At 39.7% G+C, this 19,885-nt stretch overlaps 1 protein-coding gene across 1 annotated transcript in view; it reads right to left on the reverse strand.

Moving 5' to 3' along the window:
- The window catches only part of LOC308171193 (beta-1,4 N-acetylgalactosaminyltransferase 2-like), a gene marked incomplete at both ends in the record, with an annotated part of 59,696 nt that overhangs the window by 7,377 nt on the left and 32,434 nt on the right, over positions 1-19,885 (reverse strand). The gene's annotated exons all lie outside the window — the stretch shown is intronic.

Genomic DNA, 19,885 nt, shown 5'->3' on the forward strand with positions numbered 1-19,885 from the left:
AGTACATCATCCCCAGTGGTGAGAGAAGACACAGGAGAAGGACCACCAGCCTGCTGCGTCGATCCATCTGTCAGGAACGAACGCAATGCAACAGGTTTTAGATAACTTCAATCGTAATGCTGTAGACTTTAGTCTGATACAGTCTAAACACGCAGTTTCTTTGCTCAACCCTTTATGTATTTAGCGTTCTTCATTCATTCCTCATTAACCAGGCCTCTCTTGTAAACTTGATTGTATTTCAATAAATTGAATGAGTAATAAGTTAATGCTGTGGGATTGAGTCTGATATAATCATTCAGGGCAGTTTCTCTGTTACCTAACTTAAGACAACCGGCACACCGGCTTGCCTTCCTCTGCCCGGTGGCTGTGCGCACGGAGAGGAACCCATTTGAAATAAGCACAGTGTTTTGTCATGGCTATAACTTCCCAACATGGACCAATGACTTTGTAGGCTACTCTACAGTTAGTGTTTTCACATACATTCTTTTGCACTGATTGATTTTGATTGTACCAGATCGATGATAGGCCTATTGGGTTGCAGCATCCTTTGCAGTTTAATATGGAGGACGAATCGTGAAATACAATACACACATCGAAATGCAATAGGCCTACATGTTAGGCTATAGAAATGCAAATGGCAAAAAAAGGAATATTTGTGCCAAAATGAAATCAATAAGGCCGTATTGTATTTCGAGATGTGTGCATTACATTTCGAGATGAGTGCATTGCATTTTCGATGCGAGTTTTGGCAAGATAGGCACATGATAACATTCTGGCTGGTTGGTTGGTTGGTTTTGCGGCTGGGGGGGGAGTGGCTGTAAGAGAATTGTCGGCACAAATATTCCGTATTTTCGCATTTGCTTTTCGATACACATGTATTCAGGGGTGAAAGTGGTTTGAGTTTCTTACAGGAACTATAGGCTACTACCCCAACCTTCATCGTTTCATATTGTTCTCCTCCTGCCCCCAGCTTCATGCATCCCTGAACACACACATCGTGGTGTTGGTGTCGAAATTAGAAACACTTTAGGGCTGCCATGTTTCACCAAAAGTTTGGAATGAGAGTTTTTGGTGGTGGAGCGACCCAAAACTGTGCACGTTTTGGTAGCGGCGGCCCCTCTCTCCCACACAATTATTTGTGCTAGTTTCCTGCAATTTTAAACCAGCACAAGAAATGAAAATAATTGGAACATTTGATAAAACAAGAGAAATTCAGATAATATATCTTAAGTCTTAATAAACAAATACAGTAGCCTACAGAGTCTAAAACAAAATTGGGCCTCATCAAGTGAACTCAACCCCTTGGTCAGCAGCAGAAATACCCTTGGTCATCATCTTATATACAGTGCATAGATGGCTATCATGTTATACAGTACATACCAGGGTTTTTCCTGGGTCAGAATCAAGCCTTGGAGGTTGATGTTGTGCGCGCGCAGTACGCCCAAATTTTCTTTGAGGGACCCCCAATTGTTGTATTTGTATTGTAAATTGTAATTATTATTATTAATAATAATAATAATAATAATACGATGCGATTTGAAAGTACCAGTAGGCTACCAGATACGTATGCACATATTTTGCTACCAGGGTTGCCAGATGGAATTGACAATTTCCAGCCCAACCAGTCTAAAAGCTGCCGAATCCACCCGTCCAGTGTGACCAAAAGTAGCCCAATCTGGCAACACAGCTTGCTTATGGAAGCATATAGTGGACTAAATTCAAATGTTAATGCAATTTGAGATTGCATTTGCATGTTCCACTTTTGCATGCATTCTTTCAGACAATATTCAAATTCAAATGCAATTCTAATGAGCGGATGTGTTTCCTAGAACATATAAATGCAATTGCTAATCACATTATTGCATTACAATTTGAATATTGACTCAAATAACGCAGGCAAAAGTGGCAAATGAATATGCTATTTTGGGATTGCATAGTCATTTTCACATTAGAATGACAATTTGAATTTTGTCAGCTACAAAGCGGATGTGTTTACTAGAACATGTAGGCCTAAATGCAATTGCGTATCACATTATTGCATTACAATTTGAATATTGACTCAAATAACGCAGGCAAAAGTGGCAAATGAATATGCTATTTTGGGATTGCATAGTCATTTTCACATTAGAATGAACTTTTGAATTTTGTCAGCTACAAAGCAGCGCATGACTTTGAAAATTAAATGTCAAATGGCTTTGCATTATCATTTTAATATTGACAGCGAATGTGCACATCAGGTACATGAAAATGAAAATGCAAATCATTAGAATTGCATTTGAATTTGAATATTGTCTGAAAGAATGCATGCAAAAGTGGAACATACAAATGCAATCTCAAATTGCATTAACATTTGAATTCGGTCCACTATATGCTTCCATACGGCGCAACTGTAATCCCGGTCGGACTGTCTCAGTGCCCAGTACTGCCCACCCAACCACGTCGCGTCGCATCGGGTCTACTGTAAAGCGGGTTAACATGTCCTTTTCAAAGGTATTAAAATAGACGCAACGAAACATAACGTCAGCCATGTGTTTCCTTGTTGGAAATTATGGATCGTGAATCGTGATTGCTTCTGCACTCTGCAGCAATCGGATTTTGATTGACAGGCAGCTGCATCTCTTCCCCCAACGGCGTTCCGGCACAGAAAGTCTTGCCGGAACGCAGCACCGGACCATTCCGGCCCACTTTCACCTATGCATGTATTGCATTTCGATGTGTGTATTGCATTTTCGATGTGTGTATTCTATTTCATTGTGGCACAATTCGTCCTCCATAGTAGTGTAATGTGATTGCCTAGGGAAGCTCACCCAATTAGTAATTGGCTGCACCTGTAGCCTTGCCGGTGAACTCAGAGGCTGTCAGAGGCTGTGTTCGGAATAGCGTACTAGCATACTACTCATACTAGATATGACGTAGATTTGAGTAGGCGAGAGCGTTCACACTGTACAGTATGCGAGATTTGAGTATGCGAGAAATTTAGTATGCGAGCAATATTTCCAGGACAATTTAAGTGTGTTACGACTGTACACTTCTGGAGTACTGATTCCCCAAAATGCATTTCGCGTCCAGGGTTGCCAGATGGGGCGGGTTACCGCCGAATGGGCTACTGGATTTTGAGGTTATAGAAAGTTTAGGCTGTAAATTGCAAATCCCATCTGGCAACCCTGTGCGCTTTCAGCCTCGTCAAACTGCGTCATACAAACTTGTCATACAGCTGTTGTTTACATTGTCCGATAGCCTGGGGACCGAAAGCTTGCAATAAACATAGTTTTTTGCACAGATTTGAGTGTGCAGATGCTGCTTTTTTGCACTCTATTTGATACTCTTCAGCTGCAGCACCCCAGCTAAGTCTGATCACGAATGAGCGGTGGTATTTTCACTAAACTGGGCATTAACATGGTGAAATGTATTCTTAGACAAGGCTACGTCATGATTACAAATATGCCACTTGAAATGCATGAAATCCAAGTTTATTTGTGTCTTACACACATGTTCACCTAGTATTTGACTGCTTGTAGCCCAATCACGAATGATCCCAGCAGAGTAGCTTCAGACGGACAAGTTGGTTGTAGTTCTTGCTGCAGCAAGCCCACGATATGTTATTGCTCATATATATTTATTTTAGTCATGTTATTTTACCAACTGTTAAGACAACAATATAGTAAGCTAGTTACTTGAGCTAGCTAAAGATATTGCCCCCCCAAATCATTTTACAACTTGTTGTAATTATGTTACAATGTTTCTGTCGAACTCCGTAAGTAAGCAACATATGTAAGCAACGCAGGGTGCGTTCGTAAATTCGCTCTGAGAGCGCCGGAGCGCACACTGGGTTCAACGTCATAAAGGGACCAGATAATTTGATTGGACAAGAGTGCTGATCAAATTTCCAGGGCGAATTTACGAACGCAGCAGTAATGTAGCTAGGAACAGAAGACGAAAAAAACCGTCAGATCAGATATATAAACGGGTTATTTTGATAAACTGGACACATTTTAGGAATATATGTGGTTACTTTCTCGCCTGAAAACATATTACAAATTCATAAAATGACATGTTAACACTTGTAAAGCCAAAATTACATCTTTTAGCCAATGGAGGTTTAAAATGGAGGTTTAAATCCCCTGCTCCCGGCGAAATGCATTCTGGGAGGCAGTATGCATACTGTGTAAACGGTCGGCTGGTTTTCGCATACTTATTATGAATTTAGTAGGCAGTATGCAGTATATACTCATTGAGTATGCTAGTATGCAGTATGCTAGTATACCATTCCGAACACAGCCTCTGTCAGAGACTCTGCAGGACATTTAAGTCAGAGCCGGGAGACAGGCAAGGAGAACGGGTGCGCTGCGGTCTGGGTGTCTCTCACCCACGTTACAGGACTCACACTCATCCCGGGGGGTGGCGTGTTCGTGTACCAGTTAGGGGCACCGGCACAGAAGAGCCAGTTAGACAGGGGGGTTTAGGGGTTTTTCAAGTTAGCAATTCAAGTGAGCAATTCAAATTCAAATGTCAGTAATTCAAAATCAGTTTCTAGTGGCACAGATCTCTGCCCATAGGGCTGTCCTAGACCAGGTCACTGAATACAAATACTACTAGGTATCTGGCTAGACAGCACCCTATCCTATTGTATCTCTTTTATCTTGTTTTTTATCTTTATATTTGATCTGTTAAGCACTTTGGGCGGCTCTTGTTGTTGGGCGGCTCTCGGGCGGCTCTTGTTGTTGTATAAATAAACGTTACTTACTTACTTACTATCCTTCTCACACCACATAAACAGGTTACAATCTAAGGTCAAATCTAAACTCGGTTTTCTGTATAGAATGCGTTCCACCTTCACTCACTTCACTCACTCGCTAAAATAACTCTTGTCCAAATGACAATCCTTCCCATGTTAGACTATGGGGATGTCGTATACAGGACAGCATGCAAGGGCGCACTCCAAAAGCTGGATGTTCTCTACCACTCTGCTGTTCGGTTTACCACTAATGGCCCTTTCAAAACACACCACTGCACTCTATACTCATGTTAACTGGCCATCCCTGCACACCCGTCACAATATCCACTGGCTCATGCTCATCTACAAAACCATCCTTGGTCTGTTCCCCCCCCTACCTGTGTCACTTGCTGCAAATTTCATCTGCTGCCCACAACACCGGTCTACTCACCATATTCTCCTAGAAATTCCCAAAACAAACACTGCACAAGGTCAATCTTCTTTCAGGGCTGCTGCAGCCAATGACTGGAACAATTTACAGAAAACACTCAAACTGGACACTCCAACATTCCATTTCCAAATCAGCTTGTAAGGACTCTATCATGGACATTCTCACTGACACATGCAACTGTTTTTCAACCCTCTAGTGGTTTTTCCAAACCTGTTTGGCTGCTTACTGTCTGTCCGTCCCCATCCCCCAATCCTCAACTTGACGATGACCTGAATGGAGACTACTGACACTGTACATACTTTGTGTTTTGTCCCCCGCCCCCACCTGTGGTGTATGTCCCCACCTGTCCTACCCGCTGTACATACCTTGTGTTTTGTTGTATTGTTCTTCCCATGTTGGATGTATGTTTATCTTGTAGATAGTACTAGTTATTTGTCTGTATTATCTTGTAGATAGTACTAGTTTTTTTGTCTGTCTTACATGTAACGATGAATTGAGTATCAAGGACCCCAATTGAAATAAGCCAGTGGCTTTCTTGGGTTTTTATCCTGTTAGTTGACCTTGTATGTAATATGTACTTTCATGTACCTACTTCTGCAAATCTTCTAATAAAGTTATCAATCAATCAATCAATCAATCCCATGCATGCCTGTTTGACTTCCTGTGTCTGTCCAAATTTGCATACTGTATATTGCTAATTCTTTAATGCTGTTAGTGTGCTTTCTGCTGTGCTTAATGTGTGCGGGTTTATGTGGATGTGTGACACTGTCCCTTTAACTTGATGCTGTGACTGTAAGTGGAGGAGGTGTGATGTATGTATGTATGTTTCTATCGTTTAACTGTGCTGGAAATGCTTGGATGTGTGCCGCTGCCTGTCGTGTGTTCAGCCCCTCCCCCCTCCCCCCAAGAGGCTTTTGTCTTTTGCCAGGCCGCCAATGCAAATAAGAATGAGTTCTTATTGGCCTGCCTGGTGAAATAAAGGTGAAATAAATTAAAATAAAATAAAATAACCTTTCAAAACTGGGAAACAAGTGTTTCCACTCTTGCCATCAGTGGTGTGCCGTCAGGGCCAGCAAGGCCTTCTCTGCTGGCCTAAACATCATCAGAATATACATTTTATTTAATATATTTTTTCCACAAATATGTATTAATGATTCCCCATAGTCTATTCTCTTCATTTCATAGCTTTCCTCTTGGTTGCGCTGCTTCCAGTCTCCAATTGAGATTTGGAGGGCTGGCCTTTATGTTAGAGCTTTTATCCAATCAAAATGTGTTGCTAGGGGGCTCCCAAATCTGCCCGCCTTCACAACAGACGGTGCAGGGAATTCGACCTGTAACTTAACGTTGGAACGAGAAAACCTGTGGCGTTCCTAGTAAACCTACGTAGATGCGAGCAAAATCAACAACGGCGCCTGCTGGAAGGCTCAATCTGATGTCAGCACCCAGCACGTCTTTTGATTGGATACGCACTATTGAGATGCGTAGCAAGGTAATTTGCGTATCTTTATACCATCTGCAATCAGCTACAATGGCGGAAGGGGGAGAAGAGGCAGATGTGGTGGCAGATCTTAAAACAACGCCATTTTCTAGAAGAACTTTCCAGGAAAAGATAGACATTATCAGAGAACGGCCAACCCCGACTCTTGCGAGCCTTTCTCAGCGGGGAAAAGGGTTTGTCCGGCACTTTCAGATCGCTAACTATGAGCGGTACCCCTGGCTCACAGGCTCCGAAAGGCACTGCAAATTGTACTGCTGGCAATGCCTGCTATTTGCAACAGATCGATCGGGTGTTTGGAGCCACACTGGTTTTGCAAACTTGAGTTGTCTAACCAAGGGAGCAACGAGACACCAAAGCACGGCTGGGCACTTACAAGCAACGGTGCTTTTGAACACCTTTGGGGACACTCGAGTGGATTTACAGCTCAACAGACTGTACAACAGAGTAATTGAAGTATTCCTGAGGAAAGAAAGGAGGATGGATTTTGTTTTCAAATGAAGTTGTTTTGGTGAGTACAAAGCATTTTATTTTTTATTTTATTTGTATATATTTTTGTCATTTTATTTCGTTATTTCATTTTATTTTCGTTTCAATATTAACGAATTAATATATAGGTAATTAAAATTCATTTTATTTTCGTTTCAATATTAACGAATTAATATATAGGTAATTAAAATGACAAATATAGGCTTATAAAATAAATGTTTGATGCGTCTGTTGCAGGTTGCAAGAGATGTGGAGATTACGTGGGTGGCGCACGTGAATCAGCTGTGCAGTAAAAGTACTCAAGGAGACTTGTTGAATTGTTTTGTCACGTTTCTTGACGATAAAAGTGCCTTTTATTTAAAAGTTTTGACAGTATCCAAGCGAAGCGATCTTAAAGATCACACTCTTCATTGTAAATGCGGATTTATTGATTAAAAATGCTTCGGAAATATTAATATAACTCTGTTGTACTTGTCTGATTATGTTAAGGTGATGCAACGCCCGGTTATACTGTGTTTCTGTCTAGTTTCTAGAGCCATGGCGTCATAATGATGGTATTAAGAGGTAGAATAATTCAGGTAGGACTGTGTCGGACATCACTGAAGGCCTAGGTGTGAAATGCACCGCCCGCCACTGCTTGCCATTGTAGTTATGCTCTAACTTCCCAATGTTCGTGTTTTCGCTTTGTTATTATGAGGTGTTGTATGTGGATTGGAAAAAAAAAGACATAAAGCACAATTTTATAATTGTTAAATTGAGTCTATATCACAACAACATGTGCAGGGTTCAGAATAGTTTTCGAAGCCACTTTGTGCATAGGCTATGTTTGAGTGTAGGCCTATACGAGTCGTTTATATTTTAATTGTCGTTAAATCGTTTCCTCTATCGATATCTATCTATCTCCGCTCTCCACTGGCAAGACGGCTGTCTGTGGCTGCAAGCACATATGCATGTATGTCGTTAATTATCCAGGAAATACAATTAACCGCCTATACTCACAAACATTTTCTTTAAAGTTGTTGGAATTAATTTCAGTTCCCTAGTACAGTGTTAAACTAAACACAAAACATAATTCTGGTTCAATGCATTGCATTATTGTCTTGATATTCAAATGAGTCAAGACTAGGCTAAATCGAATTAGAATAATAAATATAAATTAAATGAAATTAAAACATAAATATCATAATTTACCTAAAGCATTAACCTGTTAAACTAACCTAAAAATATTGGTCCGGATGAGAAAAAACAACAGCGCTAGAATTATTTATTTTTATTTTCTTTTTTTACCGATTATAGTGCCTCCCACACAGGTGTATGCTCTCTAATACAATGCCAAACTGAACACAAAACACCACCATATTTTTGTCTTTCTAATTTAAATAACTTGCTTAGCCTCGTCTTTTAGTTTTAATATCAATACAATAATGCATTACATCACGAGACAAATAGCCTATTGTTTTAAAGTTCCAAAACTATACAAGCTGGATAGCCAAAGGTGACATTTCAAGACTCAATATCATGAAAAAACAAGCTGATTCTCACAATCATCATATCAATTTACCTTTTCAAATATCATGATTTAACTAAACTGCATGTGAGAGGTATTACCTGTGGCCGCCTGCGATGAAAAACGTTTGAATGAAAAAGGAATGAGCGCAGATGGAAAATCCAGGGCGTTCGCGTTACGCCTTTGCAGGTGGGTGTTTTTAACACTCGGTATTTCCCCCATCTTTTCAGGATTAATACATAATTGTATCCAAAAGCATGGGATAAATTCATGAATTGCAAAATAAAAATATCTGAACAATATATAATTATGTTTAAATTCCAAGTGTTTTGCCTCAACTACAGCAGGCTACAGTAAGGTCACTGAATCAGTAGCTTTACTACAGTATATTGAGCAGCCCATGTCTGTCAACTGCCAAAGATAAACTTTACTTTTTTGTGGTACTCTGAAAACTTACCGGAGCTTGTAGTGCTTATTTTATTAATTTCAAAGGATACCGTTTATTTTGAAAACCGTAAATTGGCCAAAAGGTCCGTTTTCTTCTTTGCACCCTATTAAGATGTTTTTAACATCTTTTATATGGCCTAAATGCTAGGTATATATACTGATCATAAGATAATCATCTTTTTCAACTCTAGTGGCAAATAATTTTGACAATCACAAGGCTTGACTCGGTGTGATATGAAATGCAGTAAGCAAGAGTTTATAATTATAAGGTTCTATCTCCGTTTAGGGTCGTTCAGAGATATTGAGCGTCAACGTTTTTACATTCCATTATGTTTTGTGAGATGGAATGGAACCTTTGTATTTTATGAATTACTAACTAAAAAATGTCAACATTTAAAAAATAACACCACACAGGCATTAATAAACACCTAATGGATCAGATTATGTAAAAAACTAAATTTTGACAAAAATGGAGATAGAACCTTATAATTCTAACGTCACGATTTGCTACACTGAGCTGGCTTTTTTTCATTTGCTTCACTGAGCAGCCTGTATAGTGATACTATATATATGTGTATGTTTGTGTGACTAATACATAGCAAACCCCACACTTATGCATACACAATCTATTCTTTAACCTCTCCTCGGGGACCCACAGCCGCTCCACATATTTGATCTGTTCCACGACCAGCACACCTGATTCAACTAATCAAGTACAAACCATCAGGTGGTGGAACAGATCAAATATGTGGAGCGGCTGGGGGTCCCCGAGGAGAGGTTTGAGAACCTCTGCTTTAGATCTCAATACAAAACATTATAAAAAGACAAAAGAATACACAGCCGGTGAAACAGTGAAATCCAATTAGCGCATCAGAGACTTCATCTCCAAGATGGCTGTGTATTCTCTGTCCGTGTATGGTGCGTTTGTTTGTCCCTTTCCCTGTGTGGAAGTACAGGTTTGCTCCTATTTCCTTACAGAAAGCGATAGCCAGTACAAACACATCTGTGTCAGGACTGCTGATCACAACATGTGAGCTATACTGTGAGGCATGTGCACAGTGAAGCAACAGCCGGGTGTCTGCCTCCTTCTGTATTGAGAACAGTGTGAGCAGTGGTAAAACCTCAAGTTCTGTGCCACTGCTGTTGACTCTGATCACATGACACTCAGACCCATGTCCAACAATCAAAGTGATGTCTTGAATTTGGTCTTTCCTGGACTTGGACCATGTCTCAAAAAGAAACTGTTGTAGATTTTCTTTGTTTTGGCCACAAGCCAAGAACTTGGACCATTGTCTTGGTGTCTTCTGGGCCCTATTCCACAAAGCTCGATAAAGTTCTAAGCCTCGATAAAGTTCTAAGCCTCGAAAATGTTAGCTTGCGTTCGGTGCCATCAATGTGGCTCAAATAATTCGCTGCTTGGTTGAGCTCCTTCTGAGTCAGATATAATTAGCCTGGTCCCGACCAGGCTAAAACACAGGCTATAGTCATCCGTGCGTCAAAAAAGGCTCACAGGCGGAAACTAAAACCTGAACGAAAGTTCCTCATGTGTCTTTTAGGAAATATTAGTTCCCACTTCACACGAGATAGATAGATTAGATAGTTTGATTAGATAGTTTGACTGTGTGATAGATAGATAATTTGATATTTTGAAAGTGTGATAGATAGATCGATAAAGAAAAGAGTGTAAAAAAAAAAAGAAGTAATTGTCTCAACTTGCATGGCCGTCATCACAGCGGTCTGGCTGGCGTAGTGGGTAAGGCTGCGGACTCGAGTTCCAAAGGTTGCGAGTTCGAGACTTGACTAAGTCATTATTTTTTTTTTTTTTTACATTTAACCGAAGATTTCATGCAAAGGTTTCAAACACCATTGTAATCGTGTCAGTTCTTGTAAATTAGCCTGCACCATAATTTTATAGCCTACATACTTTTTTAGATGAGATTTTAGATTAGATTCAGACAACGAAATGCAGTAAAAAGTGCGCCTGAAGAGGGATTTGAACCACCGATATAAAATGACGAATAAATCCTATGGCAGCGGTCGATACCACTAGGCCATTGTGGCGATATGACGGTTTGTAGCCTGCTGCTGATATCACCACAGTAGTAAATATTCATTTATTAAAATATGAACATATAACAATAACTGGGGCTAGTATGACCTACGCATTTAATCGGTCAGCAATTTCTTGCCAAACCATTTCCCTCGCCTTGTTAATTGCGGCAGTATTGCACTATTTTACATCTTATTTTTCCGTCTTCATAAAAAATCAATAATTCGGAATGCTGCGCAAATGTAGTACCCCTGCAGAGTGGAGTATCTTCATTTCGACAGATCGACTCTTCTGGGCTGCGTATGTCTGCGTGCACGCGCCCATATCGAAGATTTGTAAGCCTGTCTTCTGTGAACACTGATGACACAAGGCTGATCCTCATTCGAGGAATCACCTGAGGCTTGAAATCCAATCTCGCGTTCCCTGAGCGCCGCATTTATTTATAGCGCCGCTATACTGATCCACCTTTAGTGAAATGGACCCCTGGTCAGCTGAATATATTGTTGTCAACTGACATCCTTTTGTTGCTCGTCGACCTCGTTCTGCGTTCTTTATACCCAGTGTTTTGTAGGTGTCAGGGACAAAATGCACCACTTTAGATTTACTCACTTTGGCTGTGTTGATCAGGTACATTAGTGCACTGTTGGCAAATCTTCCAAATGTATCTTGGGGTTTCATAGCCTGTACTAGTGCCATTGCATCCCACACCCAGGTTGAGCCAGGGGCGCTGCTAGGGGGGGGGGTAAGTTAGGACGATTCTAAGGGCCCAGCACTGACAGGGGCCCAAGATAATCTTTTTTTATATATATTATATTTATAATAATAATATTATTATTATCATAAGGACGTTAATGTAGCCGACTTCAAATTATAATTCTATGTATTTAAAAAAGTCACAATTTATGTTTGACAAAATTAAGCCTTATTATTTACCCCTCTATTTATTCATTGCATGGTTCAGTCCACCGCTCGCGAGCTGCTAGACTAGATAGTTGGGGGCCTTAGGGATATTTGGACCCCTAATTTGCATAATGCATTTTCTTTGTTTTGTTTGGCTTTTGGGTCAGGTCGATTGGCAAATGTCAATGTCCTTGCTGTGACGTATTGCGTCGGTCTTGCAGGTGTGATGGGTGCCGTCAAATGCATTGTACTTCTGACATTGACATTGTCATATATACAGTATATTAATATAATATATATATTGATATAGATTCTGACTAAAGCTTTGAGCCTCACATCAAATCTATCACTAGAAATGCTTTTTATCATCTACGGAATATTGCAAAAGTTTGAAATTTTCTCCGGCAAGCTGATGCAGAAGTGTTAATGCATGCTTTTGTTATTACACGTTTGGACTATTGTAACAGTCTCCTTTCTGGTCTTCCGAAGAAAGCTATTGGCCAGCTGCAATTAGTCCAAAATGCAGCAGCGAGAGTTTTAACCAAAACAAGCAGACGAGCTCATATAACTCCTATTTTAGAAACTCTACACTGGTAAGTTCAGAATAGATTTCAAGATCCTTCTGCTTGTTTATAAAGCTCTCACTGGCATAGCACCAGAATATTTGAAAGACCTTTTGCTAGCATATCAGCCCAATAGAGCTCTCAGGTCTTCTGACGCTGGTTTTCTCTGTATACCACATGTACAAAAGAAGAGATTTGGTGAGGCTGCATTCTCATTTTATGCACCCAGATTGTGGAATGCACTGCCGGTTTACAACCTCAGCAAATATATGTTCAAGTCAAGACTAAAAACCCATCTTTTTAATATTGCCTTTAAATTACTAAATAATTCAATTAAGATTATATAATGATTAAAGCACTTTGAGCTGCAACATTTGCAGGAAAAGCGCTATACAAATAAAGTTATTATTATTATTATTATTATCGGTTGCTTCTGTATTAGCTGCACAGGGTTTGAGGAACTCTGGACCATGGAGGACGATATCATTGAACACTCGTAAGGGTTCAGCAACAGATGTTGTGACACAGTTGGACAGGAAGGAGCCGTCAAATGTGTGGCAAGCAGTACTTGTGTAAAACCAAGGCAGCCCTCATCAACAGAATTGCCTCATCCTGAGCCAATTGTTCCTCTTAGCCACTTGTTCCTTGTTTGCGATGTCGGTTTCCCTCCCCTTCTGGTGTTCACTCTATTCAGGCAGATAGCTGAGGAGATGTTGCTTGAAACACCTGCGTTCTTTCATAAGGTTCCTGTAGAGTTGCCGTAATAGGAGATTGTGAAGGAGGATCTGAAACCTCAACCAGGGCAACAATTTGTGCAATAGTTAGATCAGGGGCGCCGCTAGGGGGGTAAGTTAGGACGATTCTAAGGGCCCAGCACTGACAGGGGCCCAAGATAATCTTTTTAAATATATATTATATTTATAATAATAATATTATTATTATCATAAGGACGTTAATGTAGCCGACTTCAAATGATAATTCTATGTATTAAAAAAAGTCACAATTTATGGTTGACAAAATTAAGCCTTATTATTTACCCCTCTATTTATTCATTGCATGGTTCAGTCCACCGCTCGCGAGCTGCTAGACTAGATAGTTGGGGGCCTTAGGGATATTTGGACCCCTAATTTGCATAATGCATTTTCTTTGTTTTGTTTGGCTTTTGGGTCAGGTCGATTGGCAAATGTCAATGTCCTTGCTGTGACGTATTGCGTCGGTCTTGCAGGTGTGATGGGTGCCGCCAAATGCATTGTACTTCTGACATTGACATTGTCATATATATATATTAATATAATATATATTGATATAGATTCTGACTTAAGCTTTGAGCCTCACATCAAATCTATCACTAGAAATGCTTTTTATCATCTACGGAATATTGCAAAAGTTAGACATTTTCTCCGGCAAGCTGATGCAGAAGTGTTAATGCATGCTTTTGTTATTACACGTTTGGACTATTGTAACAGTCTCCTTTCTGGTCTTCCGAAGAAAGCTATTGGCCAGCTGCAATTAGTCCAAAATGCAACAGCGAGAGTTTTAACCAAAACAAGCAGACGAGCTCATATAACTCCTATTTTAGAAACTCTACACTGGCAAGTTCAGAATAGATTTCAAGATCCTTCTGCTTGTTTATAAAGCTCTCACTGGCATAGCACCAGAATATTTGAAAGACCTTTTGCTAGCATATCAGCCCAATAGAGCTCTCAGGTCTTCTGATGCTGGTTTTCTCTGTGTACCACATGTACAAAAGAAGAGATTTGGTGAGGCTGCATTCTCATTTTATGCACCCAGATTGTAGAATGCACTGCCAGTTTACAACCTCAGCAAATATGTTCAAGTCAAGACTAAAAACCCATCTTTTTAATATTGCCTTTAAATTACTAAATAATTAAATTAAGATTATATAATGATTAAAGCACTTTGAGCTGCAACATTTGCAGGAAAAGCGCTATACAAATAAAGTTATTATTATTATTATTCGTGTTTGTGCAATAGTTAGATGGTCAAAGGTTGTCTCCCACTCACTGGTAGATGCTTCCCCTTCTGACACCCTGGCCTGGCAGTGTCATGAGATGCTTGCCGTTTTGCTGCATATCGCAACATGAGATAACATTTGGCATGTAGTACACACCTGCTGCGTGCACATCGGAAGCTTGTGTAACTAATCTACCAAGAAGCTAAAAATGTTTACAGGATTCTGCCCAGCTTTTCAGATTGGAATCAACATTATCTGTTACTGCCTTGTGAAGGTCATCCATATCTCCCCCTCACATATGACACAATGAATGCCACAGGCTTTGGGTTGACATGATCGAAGCTTTTTAGGACTCACTACTAAGGAGGAGCCAACGTCATACTTTGGAGCCCTTTTGACACGACAACTACTACAGTAGCTTCTACAGCGTTTGTGACACATAGCATTATGTGTTTTAAGCGTTGCTGCAATACCTGAACCGTCATTCAACTGATCAATTGTAACATTAACAGAAGAAGGAAGAACATTAGCAATAGCTAAGAAATCTTTTTTTCCCTTTCTAGTGATACAAGTCCTTCATTTTTGGGTCTTTGCAATGGTCAGCATCTCATTGGCAGAGACAGCATAGGTCCCAATTAATGGTGCTACTAGATGTTGCTACTAGAGAGGTAGAGGCCATATTGTGATGACATAATATATGACTTACGTGAGATTGAGGAAATTGTAGCCTACATGTTGTCGTTGCAGGAAATAGTAGTTGTAGACAGAAGTAAAACAAGACAATTTATTTGTCAATACCTTAGTTGTCTCCTATCAATTGAAATGATAAGAATGCATGACAATGGGCTGTGTTTGTGTAAACAGAAGAAGGCATCAGTCATTGTTATCTTGATAGCTAGCTACTGTAGAATATTACAGGCTGGCTCCACTACCAGCGTTGCGTCACCTCGCCATAAGCGTTGCATTAACTTGACATTGTACCTGCTCCACCATCATTTGTCGCATATAAAAATATAGATTTTTCCACCTCAAGTATCAGCCGTTCGTCATCCATTTCTGCAACAAGCTTCAAGCACCTGTGGTGATTCACAATTCGCAATAGCTGCGACCAGACACGAGCTATAGAGTATTTGGCTACGAGTATTTTCAATCTGGTATCTTCTCTATTAGTGGATTAACCGCTGTGGTGATTTAACTGATGATAAAAAGACATGTAGACTACAAACAGACAAGTAGACTACAAACAGAGCAAAACAAGAAAACAACACCAGAAAACAACCAATATACAATTATAACCAACAACCAATATACAATTGTAAATATAAGTTCGCGTTCGCCATCAGAAATTAAACTTTGCCGAATTTTTACTTTGGACGCAGCCATCGGCCGCAACGCAACGCGGACGCAACGTAGGCAGTGGAGCACCTTTCATTGATTACAAAAGCAACGTTCCCTGGCTGACAGCAATTCCGGACGCAATGCAACGCAGACGCAACGCTCGATGGCCATAGTGGAGCCTGGGCGTTAGCTAGCCAGCTAACTAGCTAGCTAATGTTGTGAGGTGCAGAGAGCGGGATCCTGGAATTATTGTAAGGTTATGAAAATGACTGATGATAAATTATGAATTATAACTTGCGTGAGGAAGAAAATAGTAGTTGTACACTTTACTGTCCATCTTTATGACTTACACACAAGCATGAAGTCACACTACTGTAAACAGCTTTTTAAAATTCAAATTCAAATTGTAACTGTCTTTAAGTTCACGAGGTCTGGCCCTCCCACATGCTCCCCAACATTCAAAATGGGCCAATTGGATTTTTCTTTTTTTTGTTATGGTAAAACTCATTTTCGGGGAGCCGCCATCTTGGAAATATGCAAATTAGGGATCCAGACACACCCAATTATAAATATAAGCATTCCAATGTGTTTCTAATGGCCAAGAAACATAAATAAGACACCAAGTTTTTATTTGAAGCTAATTTGTGACACAGCCCAATGAAAAGGGCTACCTGTAGGCGAAATCATTTTTCAGTCTTTTACATGTGCTTAAACTACAGATTGTAAGCTTTCAAATGATGCATCATACATTGAAATCGGAAACAAATTGAAGACGACATGAGTATTTGAAAGTTGCTACACCGGAAATCACTAAGCACAGAAAATCCCCATCAAAGATAATGAATCCCCATCAAACAACAAGAAACGAAGTCATTGTGTTATAGATTACACTTATTTAATGAACGTAAAACTGTTCGGAAAAATAACGAGTGGGTACTTCACATCTTCGAGTTGAATGTTAGCTAAAAAAACGAAAATGAAAAAAAAAAAAAAAAAAACTTTAAAGACGAATTTGACGTCTTTCTCATTTCCGAGAGGTGTCCAGAAACACCAGGAGCAGTCACATTTGGTTAAAAAGTTATAGCCAAAACCTTTTTTGGAGGGCGGCCATATTGATTTGGCCGCCATGGCGACCCCAGTGGTCGCTGGCTCGGGCGCCCTGGCTAAATCATTAGAGCATACTCTGAGCTACATCTGGGCCAAATTTGGTGCTTTGGTGCAAATTTGGTGCTTTTGCTTTCGCACAAATTTGCACGAACATAGCCTCATATAGCCCTAAGGCCCCCAACTAAGAGGAACGTTACCGCAAATATTCTGACAAGGAGAGAGACGATGTCGTGAAAGGCAAAGCCAAAGTCAGGGTGTCAAAAGAGAAAAGTAAAAGTAAATAACGAGGAGAGTGACAAAAAAGGGCGACAGCTAGTCACAAAGTAAAAAAATAATAGGTATTCATTCACAGACCTTCTTTTGGGGCCCATAACATGTAGGCTACCTAGACAACATTGTGTGGTTTAGCTCTAGCTAATCACTGTGTGGATGATCTAGTTAGCTCGCTATAGCTAATTAACATTAACTTCAAGTAAAGTTAACTTACAGTGCACTGTCAGTATAATTTCAGTTAAATGTATGAGATGAGTGCAATTTTGGTCCAAATATAGGTTATTAGAGCTCAGTGAATTTGTATCCAGCAGCTATGCACTCTTGCTATAGCTAGCTAGCTAGTATAATGTTACACGCTAATGACGTCATGCACAGATGCGACTCCTTCCCTCAACCCACCTCCCAGTTGAAGGAGAAGGAGGTGAGCAGTAGGAGTTTGGGGTTAACAAACAGATTTTGAATATTTTAATGTATGCTGCATTACCATGCAAGCATTGAATACAACTTTAGCTAATATTCATATTTAGTTAATAGTTCTTCCAGTAATTGCAATAACATTAACCACTGGCATCTTAATAATATTGTTAGCTAGCTAGGTAACATTTAAGTTAGCTAATCTGGTGTAATGTATGTATTACTATGTTAATACTATTATAGGACATCTATATGAATTATGTACATATGGATACTCCATGCCAGGGCCCTCTTCAAGCAAGGCAGCCAGAGAGGAGAGCAGAGGCCAAGAGGCAGAAGAAGAAGAGCAGAAGTAACAAAGGACAATGACAGCAGCACAGCAAGTTGGCTTCATCACTAGATTTCAAGGATCTTACTGTATTAAAGATTTTGCTACTAAGAAGGCCCAGCGTTTAGCTTTGATTTGATTTGATCTCTTTACTCCTATCTTGAATCGTTGTGCATTAGGCTAGATATAGTTTTTAGCTCTCCAGGTATACTATTCCACAGTACTGCCGCAGTGTGTAAAAATGACCTTTTTCCCATTTCACTATTCAATTTCGCTGGCACCATGTCTGTGTTGCTCCCTCTTGTATAAGACACTTTTGTCTTTGTGTGAAACAAGCAATGCTGAGTCAGTAAATATCTCTGCTGTAATTCTTCATTGAACTAATCCTGACAGTATTATGGCCAACTGATCTTTAAAAGATTTATTTAGACACAATACCACCCCATTAAAATTATATTTTTACTTTTTGTGTTCAATTGGGTTCAAATCTTCATTTAATTATACTTTTGTCCTTGTGTTGTTCAAGTCTTAATTTAATAAGTTAAAGAATGTTGAGATTTCTTTGCTGAATTGTTGATTCCTGTATTAACTGTAATTTTAAATTACATTTACAAAAGATGTCCATCATTGGATTTCTTGCAGTGCATCAATAGTTCATCAACTTCAACTGGGTTTTCTAGGTTGATGGGTGGTTTAGGTGGGGGGGGCCCCAAAATGATATTCTGTCATGGGGCCCAGAATCTCTAGCGGCGCCCCTGGGTTGAGCCATCAGGGATTTCAACTGTGGCTGGTGGATTTACTGATCCTTCTAGAAAGTGCATTAATTTGGCTTTGTCAGTTTTCACAAAAGAGCCATCTATGTTCGCAATTGCTGCAGGAAAGGGTCCCAGACTATAGACCAGCATTTCCCCTATGTCTATCTTCCTCACTGTTCCCACAACAATAAGCCTTGCGAAGAGATCTCTGTCTGCTTTGAACGCTATCTCCTGGCCTCTCTTTTTGGTTACACTTGAGGTTGCCGTGTCCTTAAATGTCTTCAGTTTCATCTTTTTCACTGGAGCATGACATTCCACCTCATCTGTTATGAGGCGTTTCTGAAAGAATTCAACAAATGCCTTCTCACCTCTCTCCTTTGGTTCCAATTCTATCCACCTGAGGGCCGAGATGATATTCTTCAGCAAATAATATGGTTCAATTCCAATATTCTAATTCAGAGAAAACCATTTTACTTGGAAACACATGTTTCAAAAAAATATTGTATTTATAAAATACTTATTAGATGAAGATGGAAGGATTATGACCCATAAGCAATTTGCTAAGACATATGGTAGCATTTGCCCCATCCAAGACTATAATCAGTTGACTGCAGCCCTCCCCCCCAAATGGAGGAAAATAATCAATAATGACACCCGAAATATAATTGTCTGCCACCCACACATAAAAAATTGGAAATGGCTAAAAGGGATTAAAATAAATAAACCAATCTATAATTTTTACACAACCTCAAAAGATTTAGTGGCCATCCCATATCGATTACACAATAAATGGGAGAACCTGTTTGATTGTCCACTCCCATGGAACCAAGTTTAAATCTCATTTATAAAACAACTGTCGATTCTCACATAAGATACTTTCAATTCAAGTTAATTTATAATTATTTAGCAACAAAAGAAATGTTACATATCTGGGGCCTAGAAGAAACTAACCTATGTAGGTTCTGTGACGAGGAAATTGAATCCTCCCCCCATCTATTTTGGTATTGTCCGTGTGTAGCCTTATTTTGGACACAAGTACAAAAGCTTTATTCCAATAAAAATAAAACTCTTAAGTTGGA

This window comes from Nansenia antarctica (genome assembly GCF_963989245.1).
Source record: "Nansenia antarctica genome assembly, chromosome: 15".
Lineage (NCBI taxonomy): Eukaryota > Metazoa > Chordata > Actinopteri > Argentiniformes > Microstomatidae > Nansenia > Nansenia antarctica.